The 9,555-nt window shown below is 39.1% G+C and overlaps 1 long non-coding RNA gene across 1 annotated transcript; it reads right to left on the minus strand.

Moving 5' to 3' along the window:
• Positions 1–281: 281 nt before the first annotated feature.
• Positions 282–9,219, minus strand: LOC138116667 (uncharacterized). The gene is made up of 3 exons (XR_011154287.1): positions 9,136–9,219; positions 1,938–2,099; positions 282–815 (listed from the first exon to the last, which is right to left on the minus strand). It is a non-coding gene; the product is annotated as an uncharacterized lncRNA (long non-coding RNA).
• Positions 9,220–9,555: the final 336 nt, after the last annotated feature.

Below are 9,555 nucleotides of genomic sequence, written 5' to 3' on the forward strand. Positions count from 1 at the left end.
GAAACCAATGCCATGAATTTTCCCAAAATGTTAAAAGATCAATTATTTTTTTGAATTATCAATAATTTTCCAAGCAACTTTTTATGTATACCTTTTTTTCCTTAAAGTATGCAGCGTATACCAAAAGTTTGGTTTTGAATAAAAGCAGATATCCTCAAGCAGAAATAAATACAAGTGCTCAAATAAATGCCATTAAAATTGTATTTTTATTAAAAGCAGCAGCTAAATATTTCCAAAATAGAAATTTCAAAATTAAAGAGAAAAACAAATGGTCAAGAAAATGAATAAATTAATTAGGTCAAGATTAATTCCTGCATTCAAAAATTTGGTACATTCACTCAGCAAGGAGTTTCAGTTATTTTAGTGGAGTCTTACTATTAGACTTGTGAAAGTCTCTCTTGGTTGTAAAAAAGGACAAATGGTAAGTGCCAGATCTGTATTGGCAGAAGGATTCTTCCTTTCATCTTCTAAGTACAGGCTGCTCTGGCTGGATCTGAAAGCCTGGCTGGGAGGCAGCAGCCCCAGCCAAACAGTGCCTCAACATCCAAATTCTCTTTCCTGAAGGAAACCCGCAGAAAATTTAGAAAAATATAGCTAATTGGTAACCTTCTGGTTTAGGCACAATCTGGATTTAGAGCAGGATGAGGAATTGAAAAAGAAATATTCTTTGTGATAATGAAGGAAAGATCTGTGCTTTCCCCTTCTCCTGGACCTCTCCAACACTCAGCTCTGTTGAATGCAATTTGCTGCTGTCTTACAGAACGGAGACAAATGTAGTTTCCTCCTCAAAAGATGCAGCTTCCCACACTTCACTACTGATGTGGAAGAAGAAAAGATCTATTTTATTTCCTTGAGCCACCTAGGTGTGGTATCTAGTCAGAAAATATCAATACACCCAACAAATATAACCACAAATACAGACCAAGTCCTTGGGTGAGGAGGAGCTGGCAGCTGAATTCAGCCAGAATAGAGGCAGTGTTTGTGAAATTCACTGTTGGTCAGCTCAGCTTTAGGGTCTTTTGGACTCTTTCTCATCAAAGCTTTCAAGAAAGACACCTCATGGTGGTGCTTTCTAACATGCTCAAATAGCCAGGGTGTTGATCTCACCTTGGTAATTCATGGGCCTGTTACCTTCTGGCTGTACTGTCCTAATGTAACACCTGTGTTTGAGAAGTGCTTTCCATTTTTTACTGCATTTCTACTCTGAGCTAGCACATACCAAAGAACACAGCTTGTTTCCCTAAAAAAGAATTTAAGGGTATGCTGTAGGATCTACTGCAAGGCCTTCCACTTTCATTGGCTTTGGGTAGAAAATTCATTTATTTTGCTTGACATCAGTACCAAACTCTCCAGCTACTTTCCCATAAAAGTCTAACAAGAAGAACATTAAAGGAAGAGGCTGTTTTGTTATTCCTGGTAGCCCCAATCTGTGTCCTGCATTCTGAAATGACAAGTGATCTTTCCAATTAAAGACATTCTGCTTCCTTGTCCTTCAGCTAAGCAGAGAAAAATCCCACTGTGGATGTGACAGGTTAAAAATTTTAGTATTTTCCAAAAGAAAATTGTTAACATTCCACCAACCCTGTTCACAAGTTTTATAGGCAGCTTTCTAGGCAGCACAAATGTGTGAATCTCCTGCCCTGAGACCTCCACTGCTTCCACCCAAATTTGAGTCTTGCACCTGCCTTCCCATTTTAAGAACCGATGGAAAATCTCACATCCTATCCACAGGAAATATTGAGATAATTGTTAACCACTAAAATCTTCACACTTTGGCCTTTTTCCCTGCTTTCTCCTTTTAGATTCCTTGCACCTATTAGTAAAAAAGTACCTTTGGCAACAAGAAATTTCACCCTGTCCTTAACAAGTGTCACAAGTGCCACAGAGAATAGGAAACAAAGCTTTGTCATAACAAAACAAAACTGAAAAATTCTTACCTCTCACTAATTTTTTTTTTGTTTCACGACCTCTATGGCCAAATGTAGAACTTCCAGCCAGTTTGTCAGACACATACAGGAGATTGGAATGGAGCCACGTAGAAAACCTTTGTATCAGACAGAATAATGCAAAGAAATCTGAAAGCGGTCCAGCTCAAAGCTCTGCAAATAAAAGGAATAGTGAAAGAGGGGGATATTAGGTGGTCTGGCTGAAAACAAAAGGGTTTTTTTATTTCTCTAAAATCCTCCAATTCAATTTATTTAAGCAGAAAAAATCTGGTCTTGTTTCTGTCTTTGGCTACTAAGCCATAGATGTTTAGTTGCAGAACACGTTACAACATCTATTTCACTTGACAGAAGCCATAAAACTTTCCTAACTTCCTTAACAAACTTAAAAACTACAATGAAATCTCCAAAACTAGAATTATTGCCAAGGAACCAATATGCCACTTTCCTGACATAGAAGGAAAAAAAATCAATAAAAGCCCCAGCTAAATCTAAGCAGGCTGCTGTGTCCATCCCACAGAAAGAAGCCAAAAATGAGCAGAATCAAAAGCCTACCAGTCTGAAGGAAAAACTCTTCTCCAGCCCCAAATTTGAGAGTTCCATGGTGTGAACTGGGTAAAAAATAACAGTCAGTGCATAAAATGTTAAAGTTTTGGGACTACTGGGAAGCTCCATCCTTTTTTCATCTCTCTGTGGCCTCTTCCAGGGGCTCAGAGGAGAATAGGGAGACAAATGTTCCAAGGATGTAAGGGAGGGAGAAGCAATGAGGGACAAAAATACTGGAAACCTTGGAAGATGGGATATTACCAAACAAACAGCATGCAAAGAGCAAGCCCAACAGTTTCAAACCCTTCTAACAACAGAATTTTTTCTCCCAGTCTCAAGAACTCCATCTTCAAATGGCTCATATTCTTCTAAACAGAAACTTCCTTCTTCTGATGATTAGTAACCTTCTAATTTTGGGTCTAAATTTATTCATTACTCCTTGATAGTTATGTTTAAACTGTCTCTTCCTCTTCAGTGATAATTATCCCTCAGCCTTAGATGCATTTACCAACATCTGTTCACTCAGCTTTCTTCTGGCTGTTTTCAGAACCAAGTTCTCCTTTCATAAGAGAGATAATCCATTCATTTCATCATTCCAGGAAGTTTTGTTCTGTATCAGTTTTCCTTTCATTTTTTCTTCTTCAGAAACCATGACCAGAATTATTTGTGTTTGTATTTCTTTCTATATCTTCCTAGATATTATACAATTGCACTTATGTATCTTGAACAGTGTGAAAACATGTGAAGACATGATTTGTCCTTGAAATTTTGCAGCTCCATTCTGCAGCTCTGTCATTCTCCAAATGATCAGATCAGTCAACACACTTTTAGTCTCTTTCCCTTCCTGTCACCTCCAGCTAATGAATTCTAATTGAACCTTGATTTAAGTCCACACAGAGGCTTTTTACTATGCTCTCTAATCTTAGTATGACCTGGTTTTGCTACTCTTATAACTTTAAATAATACATTTATGCTGTCCACAGTCAAAGATGTTTCAGCTCTAAGTGCCCGAAGAGTTTGTTTGGAAAATATCATATATTTAGGTGGGTTTGGCCTATAAGAAAAGCCAAACACACTAAATATGTTGTATCTTTCTAAACAAACTCCTTAACCTGTTTTTTAATCTGAAATGTTAATTTATTAGAACAAGATAATGCCAATAATTTATGTGTATGTATATATGGGGACCTATCTCCAAATTATCCTCATTAAGCAGTGAATGAGAGGATTTGGATTTTTTAGTGAAAAGGGCTCTGTTCAGAGTAGAATAATTAAGTGACTTAAAACTAAGTTGCTGACAAGGATTTCAATTATCAGCCTCATTAACAGGGTGAGGTTATGACTCCAGGTTGGAGTAGTCAGCAAAAAGTGTTACAAGGCTGAAACAGTGTGTGCATGCGGTTCAGGTGTCTATATCTGTAAAATAAAGGTCAGGAGGGCAGAAAGTCCAGCAGAAATGTGTCCCACAGCTCAGTAATAACATTAAAGAATGCATCTTGCTTGTGAAGATAACCTGATTTGCTGTGCAGATGATTTTTTTTCCCTCCATTTTTAGAACCATCTGAAGTCTAATTATCGTGTTCTAACTTTTATCTGAAATTGCTTCGGACTTCTGAATTTCCCCCAGATTTACTTGTAATTTCCTGGGTCTCTGCTATTCAACAGCTTGGAAACTCCATTTTCAAAAACGAAATGGCAAAGCGTCTTCATGCGGAAGAAAAGGCAGACTTTCAGTGCCATAAAGGAAGGTTTCATTTCTATAAATACTGGCCTATTTCCCATTCAGCTGAACATGCCTGCAGCGTGGGATGCATCTCTCCACAGCAGATCACTCAGACAGTGTCACTGGGGTTTCAGATTTCCTATTGGAAATTGCCAATCAACAGATTTTCACACCCAGTTCATTTTTAGTCAGTGGCACATCATTCTGCAGTGACAAATTACAGGGAGATATTTAGGACTATGTCATAAATTCTGGCAAAAACTTCAGCAACTCTGGGTGGGCTGAGCCTAAGCTCCAATGGATACCAAATATTTTTGTATTTAACCCCCACCCCATGATAAGATATATATTTCTAGATGGATCGCTATGGCGCAGCACTAATAAACATGGAAATAGAAGGGATCCAGCCCCACACATAAAAAGCTCCCAAATGCACTTAGGAGGTTTGAACTTTTCAAGGGTATGATCAAAGCTGAGAGGAGTGAATGGAAAGGCTCATATTGACATCAATGGGCTCTGGAACAGGCCTGATGTGTTGACAGCTAGAGAGATGCTCTGAAACCATCTGAAAATAAATTCAAAGTCTGATAGGCCACTGTGGCAAAGAGATACCATTGCTTCATTCCCTGCCATGTCAGGAAATTATCTCTGAGCTGTCAGAGTGGGTTTCTCATTTTAGTGTTTGTGTTTCTCGCTCATCTCTCACCAAATGGCTTTCCTTTTGTGTGTATGACAATTGATTAGTAACAAAAAGCAACAGGGTCATAAAAGTAGCACACTTTGCATCTATAATACGAAATATTCTTGCACACAGCCAAGTGCTTCAAATAATATTCACCACACAACAGAAAAAGCTGAGACAAATCAGTCTCTGCCAACATGGGGCCCATGTACTTTAGTATTCCCTTACATAACATTAGTGAGAAAATTTCAACTTTCCCCTAAGCTCTAATCCACCTTAAAAGCAGCAGTCTCATTCCAACCGATTTGGTGAGATGAATGTTATTTACACTTCAGTTTGCACCTTTTTCTAAGATTTCATAAAAGAATAAATCCACACTTCCAGGGACGGCTGTGCATGAGGAAGTCTGGGGCTGTTAAGAAGAAGTGTTAGACACGTATGGGAATGTATTAGTAAGGGTCACACCTCCATCTTAAGATATTTAAGTGACAGCAAGAGCATAAAAGACAGCAGGATGGCACAGAGAGATTGATTGCATGTGGTTTTTTCTTCTTTATAACCAGGTTTTTTAAATTGTTAAGCATCGCTCTCCAACAACCTAGACAGATCAGGCTGTCTGGGTGCACCTACATCAATAAGAAAAATAAAGCTTTGATGAAATAAATCCTTTAAATTAAATATATCATTTCCATGCTAAGGCCAGGAAACACCTCATGACAAATGCGTTGACAAAACAGAGGTTAGTTAAAGCAAAGTTGTGTTTTTCCTGGTAAAAATTCCTTAGGGCAGCCAGATGAAATTGAGGGGACTCTTTCCAAAGGTTAGGATTAGGGTTAGGAAACAATTCTGAGAAATCTACTCCAAAATAGAGCAGTGCATTGTGCCACTTTTTAATTCTAACACCTCCCTTTTTCTGCCTTTCTTCTCTCTCGTCCCAGTGTCAGTACTTTCCCCAGCCATCAGAAATGCAACACAGAAAATGTCATTACTGTGATCTCTCCAAACTGATTTGCTCATGGATCCTGCAAGCAAAACCAAAGGGAAGAATCTGTTCTCTGGGGTTCAGTTACATCTGTTGCAACACTTAAATCAGTTCATGGCCTTTTACATGGCCTGATCCTCCAAAGAGCTGCCCTGGAGGATAAATCTGTTCAAACTCTGCTCTCATGGCCGGTGCTCTTGGTTTTGTTGGAGATCCCACTGTCATTTGTTTGGCACTATCAGGAGATTCCTTCAGGAGAGCTACCAGTTGGTCTTGGCTTTGCCTTTGTGACAGCAAAACAAGGTAAAATTGTCAGCCCTTAACAAAGAATCTGACTTCACTGGGAACCAAACTATTATTTTTTCTTACAGGTTTTTGGGGACTGCACATGGCTGTGGTCTCCTGGGCAAAACAATCTGGAAATGCTGTAAAGGCCACTCCTCACCCCATACCAGTGCAGTCTGTGCTTGAAATCAGTTGCCTTAAAAATCAGCCTGACTCAAACTCTAAACTGCAGGAGCAAAAATAGAGCAAAGGGCTGATGGTTTTCTGGTACCACTGGGTCATGTCTGGGGAAGGCTGAGGGTCTGTCCCACTGAGAAGCTCTGTCCTAGTCCAGGCTGGGATGAAGGACAATGTTTGTCCTTGTTTTATCTGAGTTACCAAAGGATTCAAATGTATTGTTGAGACATTTAAAACCTTGGAACTATTTTCCCTAGTCAAATAGCCCTCTTCCAATCTTTCAAGAATTTTCACACCAATTCTTCCTCATTTTCATAAAGGCAAAATCAGCTTGGGTTTTCAGCACTTACAAGATGCAAAGATCCCAAGAAAGCCCAGTTCTGGATGATGGCCCATCAGACAATCTTTTCTGGATGCTCACTTTTCTGCACCAGGACCCTGTGAACTCATGAGGTCTCACCCACAGCGTTATGTGAAATTTTATATATGAAGAGTTGCATTTGTTTTGCTTTTGGGTATGAGTTTGAAAAGAATGGATTCAGCAGCACAGAAATATTTTATAGCTTCATTTTTTAAAAATTAATCATTTGTTTTAAAAAAGTTCTGGAAGAAGGCAAAAAGAAGGGATTTTGTATGATGTTTTTCATTTTAAGTGGGTAATTTTAAAGTGGACATCCTTGAAATGAAGCTGTTTATTTGTGTACAGCAACGAAAATGCTTTTTGTACAGAGTGAATTGGAGGCATCTTTTGATGGATAAGGGTATGAAAAGTGTTGATGTTTGCTGATAGCAATCATTCTGCAGTGGATGGAAGAGAAGCAAACAGCTTAGGAGAGGAGAAGCAAGGTCTCCCTGAGGGTTTTCTCTTGTGTGACACAAATTTCCCCCACCTTCCTAGCTACAAGTACTTCTGGCTTGATTTTTTACCAGCCTGTCCAGTAGCTCCTTTCTGCCTATTCATACAGCACCACAAATAAAACAAGAGGTGTCCTATGGAAGACAGAGCTAACAAGAAGAGACTATTTTTAGCATCAAAGTGAGTTTAACAAATGGATCATAGCTAAGGAAGCATGACAGCCCTGCTGTCTAATTAAGAGAGACACCAAAGGTGATTTTGCAACAGAGCCAGAATTCCCACTATGCTGGGCCTTCAGATCAGGCAGATTCTGCAGCTCTCTTGTGTTAAGCAACCAGAAAAAGCAGCCCAAATATCCCCCAAATCTGATCCATACCCTGGCCCTTACCTGGCTCTGGCTCTTACCCTGATCTGAGACAGAAAATAAAAGGTTTTCTTGATTTGTTTGGTTTTACTCCTTGTTTATCCTAGCATATAATCAGAACTCATTGTTTGTACTCTTTCCCTCTTTTCACTCATAAAAAATGACTAATAACTGCTGAGATGGACCATGGTGGACTGGACTGAAACCCTCCATGTAAAGAAGAGGACTGAAACTCCCTGTCTGTAGGGTGACAGGTGACAACATTCACACAAAAGTGGGAGAGAAACCAAAACCAGTATCAGAACTTGAGATTTTTCTCCTGTGACACCATGTGATTATGGATAAACCCTGTCCACTCTCATGCTCTAAGGACTTTATGGGTGTGCAGATTTTTGAATACTTGGCATGGATAACTGAAAACATACAAAGCCCTTTATTAATCTCTCCCAAATTCCCCACAGTTCTTTTTTAAGAATATTGAATGCAATTCCCTGAAATATCATTTTATAGCAGACAATTTTACCAACACAGAATTTTTCCACAAAAGAACTTGCTGTTCCTGCAAGACAGTTCTCTCCATGCTCTCTTATCCTTTGAATTCCTATTAAATTTGGTTGAACCCACACCAGTTTAAAAAGACATTTTTCTCAGTAGGCCATCCTGTTTCAGGAAGTCCTCAGCTCACCATGGCTAAGCCTCTCTTTGGAAATTATTATCTCAGAAGCTGCTCCCCAGGGAAATTACTGCAATCCAATCACCACAAATGTAAATTAAATCAGCATCTGATACAGCCACAGTGGTTTGTGTTTCTCGCCACTCCTCTCTCCCTTTGAGAAATGTAATTCTGAAACCACTGAAATGAATTCTACTGCCCCCCTCCCACAAGGAAATAGCTGCAATGATCTGAGGGCAGATGTATTCTGTAGGAAATGACAGTACAACTTGTTTGTGATGCTTATTTGGGTTTATAACTTCAGCAGATTCCCTTCTGCTCAGCCTCTCTCCTCCTCTGCCTTTGTCCCATATTCTCTGTAGCAGGGATAAAACTGCCAATTTCCCTTTTTGTGTGGGACCCTGTTTCCAACATCCCACGCTGGAAGTTGTACTTCCCTGCATGCAGGTTTGGGAACACTCCTCATACAAGGTGAGATATAGAACCAGGCAACAAAACATTCTGAAATGTTTAGGTTGTGCCTCAACTCACAGATCTGTAAAAATTGTTCAGCTTGGAGAAGAGCGATGCTATTTAGGAAAAGCATCAGGTTTCACACATTAGCAACTAATAAACCAGAATAAGGAAAGGGATAGGTGGGAAGAAGCTGAAGGAGTGATGAAGCAAGTTGAAAGTCTTTGGAACTGAACATATCAAGAACAAAAGTGGGTTACCCAAAATTGTCACTTAGGACTCAGTCCTTACTTAAGTACAAATTCAGTTCCCTGTGGCAGATACCTGCTTGAAAGTTTGATAATTCAGACAGAGAGCAAATAAACCAGTGAAATGCCTCCAGCTGTGTCTCCCCAGTCACTGATTGGTCTGCATCATGTGTCCAAAGGAAACCAGTGCTAGAACAAATTACCTCGAGGGCCTTTTAACGTTGTTTAACAAGTATTGGGTAGCATGTAGGACAGTGCCATTCTCTCTTCAAAATAAAAGGTCAGCTGGTGTCCACATAACCTGCAGTGATGAAAACTGTGATTATTAAGAAATTTCATACCTAACATTTAAAAGCTATTCTTTTTCAGTTTTTATGAAAAAGTGTTGTTCTGCTTGGTGTCAAAAATGTTATCCCTCAAAAAATGAATGATATTCAAACAGTTGCTAGAGAGAATCTTCACACCACTTACACCTTTGTACTTTGGATTTGAGTATGCAGGGTTTAAAACTCCAGTCACCAGACATAGCATGATCTTACTTTTATGCCATTTATAAACCTTTAGTTTATTCACATTGTGTCTAAGTGCATCATAACTATTATTATTAATATTAATAATAGCTA

Source organism: Aphelocoma coerulescens, chromosome 1 (genome assembly GCF_041296385.1).
Source record: "Aphelocoma coerulescens isolate FSJ_1873_10779 chromosome 1, UR_Acoe_1.0, whole genome shotgun sequence".
Classification (NCBI taxonomy): Eukaryota; Metazoa; Chordata; class Aves; order Passeriformes; family Corvidae; genus Aphelocoma; species Aphelocoma coerulescens.